Genomic DNA, 12,363 nt, shown 5'->3' with positions numbered 1-12,363 from the left:
CATAATTGCTGGAGTGCGGAGGGCTCTCCTGTCAGGGTCTGCGTGCTGGGTGGAGGCATTTCTAAACACTGCAAACCACTGACGGCTTCAACATGTCTGCCCAATTGACTCCAAATTCTTCCAGAAATGTCATTGGACTTGAAGCCAGAAATACCCATGAGCTCAAATCTCAGTTCCTCATTTTCCAGCCATGTGACCTTAGGCGAGCTAGCTAATCTCTTTAAACCTCATCTTCCTTATCTGCAAAGTAGGCCTGGCTCTGAGGATTGAGGGACCAGAGAGCTAGCCAGGTAGCTGTACACCGACACAGCCCTAGCTTAGGGTCTTGGACATGGCAGGTCAAGGCTTCTGGTTCCCTTTCCCTCCTTGCACATCTTCCTGAAAAGTCTGGCTGAGATTTTCTCCCCTCTTCAAGACTTCCCATTGAGACACAGATTTCCCATTTCCTTCTATCCCTCTCTCCCTCCCTCCTTCCTGCCTTCCTCCTTTCCTTCCTTTCTGCCTTCTTCTGGTTTTCAATTGCACCCAGGATTCCCTGAAGCCTATTCCCCAAACAAGATCAGAGACAGACAGACAAACAGCATTCGGCATGTGGTAACATTTAGGAGGAGGGTCAAAGTGGATGAGTTGCCAATCTGACCAGAGTGAACGCAAAGCCAGGGGAGTGTCTAAAGCCCAGAATTTGAAGAAACACTAGAAAACATAAGGCCAACTATGGGTGAACACATGAATCTCGGTGGAGCAAACTTGCATAGGACCTGTGGGGGCCGACACAAAGCAGGTCAAGGGCAAGGAGCCCTGCACCTTCCCCAGGGACACAATTTAACCTGTGGGAACTTTAGTGACTTGTAACTTTACAGATGGCAAAGTGATTCCTTACTTGTCATCTACATAGTGAGCATTTTGATTAGATTCATTCTCTTTTCCCCTCTCCTACTGTTCTGCCCCAGATCATCCAGCGTTATAGTTAATTAATGGTTAGTGCTGCCTTTGAGATTCAGATGAACCTTCTGCAGGATGCATCTGTAGAAATATACAAAGCTTTCTCTCTTTCTTTCTTTCTTTCTTCCCCTCTTCCCCCTGTACTGCTTTCTCATCAGCTCTTGAAAAGAGCAGGTTGACATTTATCTTCCAGCTTCAAAGACTGGTTTTGAACTGTGGTTTACTTTTCCACGGAATCCTGAAGGTTGTACACATAGGAGAAGCAATGTCATGATGCTGTCGAACAGCAGTTTTGAAATCTAGCAAGTTCTGTTAACAGCGCCCGTGGCTACTGCATCGTCATGAAAGGTCCTGCATTGAGAGAGTCTGCTCACCTCCTTGTGGGGATGGAGGAGGCTATTAATTATATTAATTTTGAGGAAATATAAGTGTTATTTCTCAAGATCGTAATTAGGACAGATGTTACTTGCAGTTTCATTAACCACTCCCATCCTTACCCTAAGATGAAAACCATTAAGAGATTCTTAAATACTGAGAACAAACTGAGGGTTGATGGGGAGAGAGGGGGAAATGGGTGATGGGCATTGAGGACGACACTTGTTGGGATGAGCACTGGGTGTTGTATGTAAGCAATGAATCATGGGAATCTAATCCTGAAGCCAAGGGCACACTGCATACACTGTACGTTAGCTAACTTGACAATATATTAAAGAGGAAAAAAAAAACCCATCTTTGGTGTAGTTGACTAGATGACATATAATCAGTGGCTAACAACACAATCAAAGATATATAAGTTGACATTTAAGAAAACTGATGAGCGCTCTGCACAGTTCAACTAACAGCCAAAATCTTTAGACCTGGAAAAGTTGTAGAACTAAAATCAAAACCAAGCCAAAAAGAGAATAAAGATAAGCACACGTGTTCCAAAAGGCAGATGAGTCTTCTTTTCAGTAATCTGTGTTATTTCCATCGTGCCTACATGTTGCCTGTATGGCGAATACGACACCTGAAAGCCTTAACGCCATGAAGTCAGAAGGGAGTGCCACTTTGGGAGGGCGGCGCCATTGAGTGGCGTTAAAGTACTTGCACGCTTTGACAACCACCACCCTTGACGTCCTTCTCTGTGTTGACACATTGCCTCTGGGACATTGCAGACACACCAACGCATCAGAATCCAGGGGCTGTCAAATTACGTAGCAGATTAGGTCAAGATGGCAGGAAGCTCACGTGGCCAGACTCCCTTCCACCCTAAACCTTTTGAAATGACAAGCGCGGCCTTTAAAAAAAGAACATGTTAGTGTTAGTGAATTGAGAAGAGTGCTCATTGATTTGGGATTGCCTGAGAGTTTGAAGAACCCAGAATCCAGGAAAGGGGATAGTGGATTCACAGAGAAACAGAGGCAGAGAGATAGTGTATGCAAGTGTGCAGGTGCTCAGCATAAGCTCCTGGGATGCCGGGTACTTTTCACCGCTTGTGTCCCTTACTCGTTTCTGAGCCCCACGCCCTGTACCTTCCGGGAGGCGCTGCTCTGGACTTGTCTTCACAATTGGTCCCAAGCTACCCCGAGCGCCAGCCTCTGTCCTCTCTCTCTCGAAACTAAATTTACAGGTTTCCCCTAGTTCATCATAAGTCTAAAAAGGATGAGTCACGAATCTGTTCTTCCTAAGTACTTACTAAGCTTCGTCTCTGGCACTGGCTTTTGGAACTTTGTGTGGGAGATGTCCCTTGGAATCCTAGAGCTAATCAGGAAGCGGGATCCAGAGCGTTAATCTTACTCTACAACAGATATCATCATAAGCTTCCCAGTTTTGCAAATGAGCTGTTATGGCCCTTTGAGCTTTGCAAAATGTGCTGCTGGCTGTTTTTTATCTGTATTTGTCCAACACGTGACGCATGGCTCGCAATGTGCTGACCAGACACAAAACGACTGCAGACAGTCGAAGCCTGGTCTGTTCCTAGCAGTGTGGGCTCAGACTCCCACAGACGCTGCAATACCAGTGGAGCCCCACACTGGCACCCCCTGGGCTCCCCCCATGCCTGCCCTTCTCTCTTTTCTGCACCGAAGGGTTCAAGGCTCTGCAGCCCGGCCACGAATCTGGCCATCACCCTAGATTCCCTTGTCTCCCCTTAAACTTCCCTTCAACCAATTGGCAAACCTGTGCTCTGGTCTTTGCTTAGCCCCTTCCTCCTTTCCTGTCCGCCATGACCTTGGATCAGATCACGGCTCTTCTCAGACCGTCTGAGAGATTGTTAACTGTGTTTCTGCCTTTCTTATTCTTGCCCCAGAAACGAGCCCCCCAAGATGCAACCCCGGTAACCTTTGTAAAATGCACATTGGCTTAGAATCATGCAGTACTATCTTACTTTCAGGATGAAGTCTCTGGTCCTGTCCCCTGCAGTAGGTCTATGTCAAGCTTTACGCTTGAGTGAATATTGAATTGTGGCTTCCAGCACGTGCATGCGTGCACGCACACGCACACGTGCCTACACGAATGCACCCACAATTTCATGGCCCTGTATGTGGTGTGTTGTTTCCTTTATCTGGGTTCCCCACCTCTCCCTGACTGTTAATATTCAGAGTCTGTTTTCCTCCTTTGAGACTCAAAGTAGTTGTTCTCTCTTCCAGGAAGCCCTCCCTGAACCCAGGTGGGCAGATAGTCCCTTGTCTGAGATTCCATCACACCTTGTTTATTTATTAATGTAACACTTGCCATCTTATACATGAATACTTTGCTGATACATCTGTGTGCTGGTGGACCACAGGCTCCACGCTGGCCAGGCTGCATTCCAGATATTCTGGAATTTCCAGAACCTGTTATAGAACCTTTTAAAAAAATGTTTATTTAAGAGAGAAAGAGAGAGAGAGAGGCAGAGAAAGGGGACAGAGGATTCAAAGCAGGCTCTGTACTGAGAGCAGTGAGCCGGATGAGGTCTCGACCTCATGAACCATGAGATCGTGATTATGACCTGAGCTGCAGTTGGTTGCTTCACTGAATGAGCCACCCAGGTGCCCCTGAAATAAACGTTTGAAAAAAAGAACTCTTCTGCCTGGACACATCTTCTTTTATGATGATGGAGGTTACAAAGCAAAGTAACATTTCTTGCAGGAAATATTTCACTTGACTTTCACTCAATTCTGTGAAATAGAACGATCAGTTTCCTGAGTGCCCAGGAGAAAGCATGGGGATTTTAGCTCCACCAAGGGCCAGGCTCTGGGCCATGTCCTTGACATCTGCCATCATCAGTAATAGTCAGAAGTAATCGGTAATAGTCGGGGTAAACCGAGGAGGTCATTTCTCTGTACGCAGGGGAGGAAACTGAGACGCAGCCTTCTGGGCCACCGAGTGCATGTGCAGGAGCTCCAGAGCTTTCCTGACCACCTGGACCTACGCCCTTGACCTTGCCAATACTTGCATTTCACTGCATTTGCCTCTCGTGCTGCCTGTTTAGGGAACGTCCTGAACAAGATCACGTACATGACCAAAGCCAGTAAGTTTGATTAAGTTTGTGTTACTGTGTGAATAATAAGCCAAATGAGAGATGTGCAGCAACAGAAAAGAAGCAGCCAGCAAGGGAAAAATGCATCTTTCAACTCGGTCCCCACAGGATCATTTCCCAGGGAATGGGGAAGCTGGCTCACTGATAGGATGTCGGCCCTTCCCGCTGATGAATTCCTCCCGTAGGCAATAAATAATCTTTCCAGGACATGCTGATAATACTTGAAGCATGTGGCATGTCATTATGCATATTGCCACTCGCCTCCAAATGCTGGGATGGAAAGTGATGTGTAATTCCATTAATCAGGGCTTTGCTCCTGTCTGTGCCCTCCATGTCATTTATTACTTGAGTTGGGTTAGAACAGAGAAAAAGAAATCTCTCCCATGATCAGAAGGCACTGAACTGAAGGCCAGGCTGTGCACACAGCCAGATGAGGAGCAGAATGGAAGAGTTGAGTGGAAAGAGTATCCATGATCCTTAGTTTAGAAATTGTTCAGGGTAGAAATCACTAATGTAGGTGACCAGGTAGAGAAATTACCCATACAAAACACGTGTCCCAAACATCTAATGCATAGGGTAGTGATCACAGATTCACCGCATACCTTTAAGAGGCCCTGTCTGGGCCGCTGGGGAAGGTCCTGTGAATGTTTCACACAGACGAGTCAAGGACCACAGTGGGAGCAGCCTAACAGTGACTCCCTTCGCTGGCCTGTGTCTCACTTACAGAGACGTGTGTGCGTATTCCTCCCCTCCCTGGGCTGTCCTAACAGGCTTCAGATGCAGGACGTACATAGCCTATGATCCCCTCTTTTCAGATTATGAAAACGAAGCCCTAAAAGTCGTTAAACTATTTGTGGAAACACAGCAAGGTGAGGGCCGGAGCCACCTTGAGAAGCCATGGCTTGTGTCTCTTTCCAGAGTTACCTTTCAGGCTCCACCGGGCTGCCTGCAACTTGGAGTAAACTGTTCGTAGGTAATTGGAGGAGCGTGTCTGCAGGACATGAAAGGTTTCTAATTTTTTTTTTTAATGTTTACTTCTTTTTGAGAGAGAGAGAGACAGAGTGCTAGCAGGGGAGGGGCAGAGAGAGAGGGAGACACAGAATCGGAAGCAGGCTCCAGGATCTGAGCTGTTAGCACGGAGTCCCATGTGGGGCTTGAACTCACATACTGAGAGATCACGACCTGAGCCCAAGTCCAACACCCAATCAACTGAGCCACCGAGGCGCATGGCACTAGCCTCCACGTGGGGGTGGCACTTGTCCAGTGTCCATCTGGAGTTTGTGGAACGGCCTGTCTGGAGCAGCAGGCGGTGTCACCCTTCTCACGGGTTGTGGGTCCTGGGTGCCCCTGAAAGCGGCTGTGGAGAGAATCTGTCTCCTTCCAGGAGCTCGGGGAGCCCCAGACATCGACTCAAGGAAATTCGAGGTGGAGGAAGTAATGTGGCAGCCAGATGTGGGGCCAAGACTAGAGCCAGTCCACGCTAGGTTAGAGCTGTGGCCAAGCTCTCAAAAGTGTGCTGCAGAAAGTATGCGGAAAGTGCCACCAGCCAGAAGCTGGGGGAGCTGGGGCTGCTCTGTGAGCCCACTGACCCCCTTAATGTACGAAGGCTGCTCCCCACCCTTTCTAGTCATTGCTTTAGGTCCACAAGGAAAGGACTAAACAAGGTCCACAAAGGCACTTTGAAAAGAGAAAGTGAAGATATAATATAAAAATAGATTAAACATACATTTAAAAACAAGAGAACTCATAATTATTTGTTCAGAAGAAAGAAGAGAGGGGCTCCTGAGTGGCTCAGTTTCTTGAGCATCCAACTTGGGCTCAGGTCATGATCTCACAGTTGGTGAGTTTGAGCCCTGCATCGGGCTCGATGCTGTCGGTGCAGAGCCTGCTTCGGATCCTCTGTCTCCTTCTCTCTCTCTTCCCTGCTTGTGCTCTCTCTCTCTCCCCCACCCTCTCTCTCTCCCCCACCCTCTCTCTCTCTCAATATGACATGGAAGGGTCATATTTGTTCAAGGACTAAGATATTACAATTCTTTTGGCAAGCGTCATCTTTATCTTTTAAAATATTGGGCTCAAAAGTCTCTTGATCCTACAATTTTGATTTTCCCATCAGTAAATGTAGGCAACAGAATAGGATTTTTGTTTTGTTGTTTTGTTTTACGCACCTCTATATGACTCCGTAAAATCTGAATGCCCTTAGGGAAGACAGCTATCTTATAAGTACCTGAGGGGCGGCGAGGGTAACAACATACACTTTGGCCAGTTATTGTTAACATGACTTTATTTGTACTGATTTAATCGTAAGATTTTAAATTTAAAAAATGTATGTGTGTGTGTAAATACATACATGTAGATAGGTGCATATGCATATATATGTTTATAATATATAGTTAAAGATACAGTTGTACATATGCACACATGTGCATGTACATACTTAATAGTACACACTTACATTATAAATACTCATAGATGCATGTGTGTGGAGGTATGTACATGTTCTGTGGTTGATTTATTTTAGAAATACCTGTATTGTGTTTTTAAATTATTTTGGATGTTTATTTTTGAGAGAGACAGAGAAAGAGAGAGAGAGAGAGACAAAGCATGAGTGGAGGAGGAGCAGAGAGAGAGGGAGACACAGAAGCAGGCTCCAGGCTCCTAGCTGTCAGCACAGAGACCGACGCAGGGCTTGAACCCACAAACTGTGAGATCATGACCTGAGCGGATATTGAATGCTCAGCTGACTGAGCCGTTCAGGCGCCCCCTGTATTGCATTTTTTAAACTTAACATTTCCAATAAATACTTTCCCAGCATCATGAAAAAATTTAAAAACATTTAAATAACTTTATATTATAACATGTTTTTACTCCTGTCACATTTTATGCTGATGTTTATGCATTCTTATTATTTTTTCTATTTTATCTTTGCTTAATAAACTACATTTTGAGTGCTTTATCTTATTTTATAATTGGGAAGATTTACATATCACTTGATATGCTACTAGTAGCTATATTTAACTTCTTCAAAAAGATTTTAAAATTATATTCTTGTTATTAGTAAAGTTCAAAATGTTCTCTCTTGAATTCCCTAAAGATGAGGTAGGAACTGGATGCCCTTGGACTTCCTCCTTCCACTTGTAAGCTGGACTAACACGGTCTGCTGTTGTGAACTCGGGTTAATAACCGAGTCACAGTTTGCATATATTTTATAAAAATAAATTCTGGACAACTGCAGTTACTTTGACCACCGGATCCTAGACTCTCAGACTTAAGCGTAACTGTTTTCAGGACTCCTAGGAATTCGTATTTTACTTTTCCACTCATAAGTCCTTAATTTGTATATTTATTTTGTGATTGAAACATGTCTTTAAGTAACTTTAAAGAATAGTGTAGAACTGGGGTGCCTGGGGGGCTCAGTCGGTTAAGCTTAGGCTCAGGTCACGATCTTGAGATTCTTGGGTTCCAGCCCCGCATCGGGCTCCGTGCTGACAGCTCGGAACCTGGAGCTGCTTCAGATTCAGTGTCTCCCTCTCTCTCTACCCCTCCCCTGCCTGTGCTCTGTCTCTCTTTCTCTCTCTCAAACATAAATACACATTAAAAACAGTGTAGTACTCTTTCCTTGAGCTCTGGAATCACACACCAGGTTCTCACCCTGCCTGGGTACATGGGCTTCCCTGTTTGTAGTTAATCTGGATATTCAGAGATGAGAACATGGCACCAGTGGACCGTCAAGATAGAGGGGGCAAGGTCTACAGAGGCAAAGACGTGGCCAAGAAGCATGGCCTTGGGAATAACAGCAAGAGACGGTCTTTTGCTCAGGGGGAAAGGATTTGGATTTCAGACTTTTCTTTTCCTTTAATTTTTGTGTTTGTTTCTCCCTATGGCTTTTGCAGGATATGTTGTAGGTATAGCATAGTAAATGTCTACTTTATAAAAGATATATGTGTGCATGTATTAGGTATACATGCCCCAAACATAATTTTTAATACTGGGGACACCAAATTTAAAAACCTTATTGTGGGGGCGCCTGGGTGGCTCAGTCAGTTACGGGTCTGACTACTGATTTCAGCTCAGGTCCAGGCACCACGGTTGGTGGGACCGAGCCCCGGTTCGGGCTCTGCACCGGCAGTGAGGGGCCTGCCTGGCCTTCTCTCGCTCCCGCTCTCCCTCCCCCTGCGCCGTTCTGCTCTTTCTCGCTCTCAAAATAAATATCTAAGCATTAAAAACGAAAAGCCCTGCTGTAAAGTACGGGNCCAGCCAGGGGCCACGGGTCAGCCTGCGGTCACGTGTCAGAGGTCACGAGTCAGAAGGTGCAGGACGCGGCCCCTTCGGCAGTGCCTTGCGCGGCCAGGACGCGCCCTCCGGCCCCTGCGCAGGGGCGCCCGTGAGGCCTGGCCGAGGGCGCGGGGACGGGGGCAGCGGAGTCTCGGAGACGGAAGGAGCCGCGTCCACGCGTACACCGTGGGGGGGCTGCTGAGGTCACTCTCTCCCTCGGGCGCCCCCGCACCCCTTCCGGCGGGGCCCCTGGTGGAGCAGCCCTTCCAGAAGGACGTCCTCTCCGTGGTGCCGGAAGCTGGGCCAGGAGCCTGCAATGGCCCCCGCCCGACCGGAAATCCCCCAGGAAGCGGGGAAGGAGCTCGGGCTGTGCGTCCTTGGCGGGCTGCCCGGTGACGGGTCACCGGCTTTGGGCCCCTTATAGCACAGACTCCTTCCCTGAGAGCCGAGTGCCTCCCCCAGTTCTGCTGCGGGAGGCACAGGTGGCTCCTGAGTGCTGAGAACAAACGGAGGGCTGATGGGGGGGGAGGGGGGAGGAAGAAGGGGGAGGGGGAGGGGAGGGGGAGGAGGGCACGTGTGGGGATGGGCACTGGGTGTTCTATGGAAACCAACTTGACAATAAACTATTAAAAAATAACATAAAATAATAAAATAAAACAAAATAAAATAAAATAATAAAATGACAGAAGAGGCTGTATTATTTGCTAAGGCTGCCATAGTGAAACAGCACAGGCCAGGCTGGAAGCCATGAAAATGTGTGTCTTCACAGTCCTGGAGACCAGGAGTCGAAGAACTAGGGGCGGACGGGAGTGGCGTCTCCTGACAGCTCTCTCCTTGGTTTGCAGCCGGCTGCCTTCTTGCGGTGTCCTCACACGGTCTTCCTCTGTGTGTGTGTGTCCTAATCTCTTTTTTAATTAAAATATTTTTTCTTTAATGTTTATTTATTTTTGAGAGAGAAAGAGACAGAGTGTCAGAGGGGGAGGGACAGAGACAGGGAGACACAGAATCTGAAGCAGCTCCAGGCTCTGAGCTGTCAGCACAGAGCCCGACGCGGGGCTCGAACCCCATGAACCCTGAGATTATGACCTGAGCCGAAGTCGGATGCTTAACCGGCTGAACCACCCAGGCGCCCCTTGTTGAAAAGATTTTTTTCTAATGTTTATTTGTTCTTGAGAGAGACAGAGACAGTGCAAGCCAGGGGGGGAGCAGAGAGAGAGAGGGAGTCACAGCCTTCAGGGGACACTAGTTAACTGCAGCTTAACCTGCAGAGCCCACTGACCCCCGGAAGGGAAATACCCAACCCCAGCCCCCACCAGCCATGATGTTCCACCTAAAGGGGGAAGAAAAACTGAAAAGCAATTGTGATGTTTACATTCCAAAGACAAAAGATCACTAAAAGTGTGGGATGCCACTCACCGCCTACCAGAATGGCCAAGACTGCGACACCGACAACGCCGCATGCTGGTGACGATGTGGGACGGCGGGAACCCTCTTACGCTGGTGGGAATGCAGAGTGGCACAGCCACCCTGGAAGAGAGTATTGGTGGTTTCTTGCCAAAATAGATGTGCCCTTGCCTTACGATCCAGCAAGCATGCTCGTTGGTACTCAACCAAAGGAGCTGAAAACTTAGATCCACACGAAACCCAGCACACGGATGTTTATTCCAGCTTTATTCACAATTACCAAAACTTGGAAGGAACCAAGACGTCCTTCCGTAGGTGGGAAGATAAATCAATTGTGGTCCAACCAGACAATGGGATACTATTTACCAGTAAAAGGAAATGAGCTATTCAGCTATGAAAACACATGGGGGACCCTTAAATGCATGTTGCTAAGTGACAGAGCCCACCCTGAACGGGCTGTCTGCACCATAAGATGCCAGCTTCATATCCTCCTGGGAGAGGCAAAGAAAATGGAGAGAGGAAGAGGGTCAAAGATTGTTGAAGGGCACCTGGAGAGATAAATAGGTCAAGTGCAGAGGATTTTTAGGGGAGTGAACATACTCTATGATAATATAATGGTGGATACATGCCATTATATGTTTGTCAAGGTCTACAAAATGTGTAACACCAAGAATGAGCCCTNGTCCTTCTTAAAAAAAAAAAAAAAAAAAAAAAAAAAGGTTTCATTCTGGTGAGTGATGTTGATGGTGGGGAGAGGTTGTGCATCTGTCCGTAGGGAGTATCTGTGCTTTCTTCTCAATACTGCTGTAAACCTAAAACTACTCTAAAAATAGTCTTTAAAAAATAATGATCTCTCTAAAATAACAAAGGGGGGTCACCTGGGTGGCTCAGTCAGTTGAGTGTCTGACTCTTGATTTCAGCTCAGGTCACGATCCCAGGGTTGTGGGATCGAGCCCCACATCAGGCTCTACATTGAAGATGGAGGCTACTTAAGACTGTCTGTCTCTCTCTCTCCCTCTACCCTTTTCCTCTGCTTCTGTGCATGCTCTCTTTCTCTAAAATAAAACGCACACAAAAAATAAAAATAAAAAAATTAAAAATGATGACAGTAGTCAATGTGCATGAGAAAATAGTAAGTATACAAATATTAAAGGAGAAATGATTTTTAAAAAGCATATAAAACTAAGTTCTCTCATTTGAAAGGTGAGGAGAGAGATCAAGTCTGTAGAAATGGCCAATTCTGTGGTTCAGCCCAACGGTCTCCCACACTTTCAGAGTGAAATAAGATTGTGTAGAAATTATTTAGCAGAACTATTAATACAAACACATTTAATATGACCAGGATGCTTTTATTAAGCTAATGTATGAAAGAGGAGCAAAGATGCTTAGAGAATAATCACTTTGTCAAAAAAAAAATAATATGCACAAAAATGGAAGAAAATAAATCCAATGATCACAACTAGTTCCCTTTAATTATGGAATGTGTAGCATTTTCCCACTCGTAGTACTTTGTATATATTAACTTTTTAGTACTGTTATTGTTTTTCAACAACAGTGGATTGGGTGCAACGCATATAGGTCTGAATCTGAGTTCAAACAGTTCAACATTACATGTTTAATTGAATTCCATCAACTTTCATTAGTGTTATGCACCGTTCAAGCTAGAACTCAGAGATGAGACATGCTGTGCCGCTTGAACACAAGGCGCTGCTGCTCTTATAGGGAAACCAGACATGACAACTGAAGTACAAATACAAGGCTGTTTGGAAAAACCTATTAAATCGGGAGACCAGCTCTGTAGAGGCAGTGAGGAAGGAGCTGGGGATTCAGACAGAAGGAGAATCACGGAAAGTATTGAAAAGGGGGCATATGATCTGGGATATTAATACACAAGATATTTGGGATGCGTGGGGAACCGTAAGAAGGATATTCTAGAAGGAGGGTCTGTAGTTCATTCAGGAGGGGTGTGCTTTTCTATCCTTTAGAAGACCACTCTACTATGAGTGTAAGGACAGAGACAAAATTTGGTTGAAGTGAGCCAGTTGAACTTCTTCCTACAGTAAACAAGAGAAAAGAAATCTCGTAAAATGTGCTCGGGCAGAAAATTGGAACACGTGAGGTAATTTTTTTCCCCCTCTCTTCTTTCTTCTCTCTTTAGAGTTGTGTTGTCTATATATTTTTGTAAAACTCTGTAAAATATTGGCTTTAGTAGGGAGGCCGAAGAGCTGCTGATGTTGACTGTAAAG

This window comes from Crocuta crocuta, unplaced genomic scaffold (genome assembly GCF_008692635.1).
Source record: "Crocuta crocuta isolate KB4526 unplaced genomic scaffold, BGI_CrCroc_1.0 scaffold129, whole genome shotgun sequence".
NCBI lineage: Eukaryota > Metazoa > Chordata > Mammalia > Carnivora > Hyaenidae > Crocuta > Crocuta crocuta.
The sequence above is the reverse complement of the archived record's forward strand: the minus strand, read 5'-3'. Positions refer to the sequence as shown.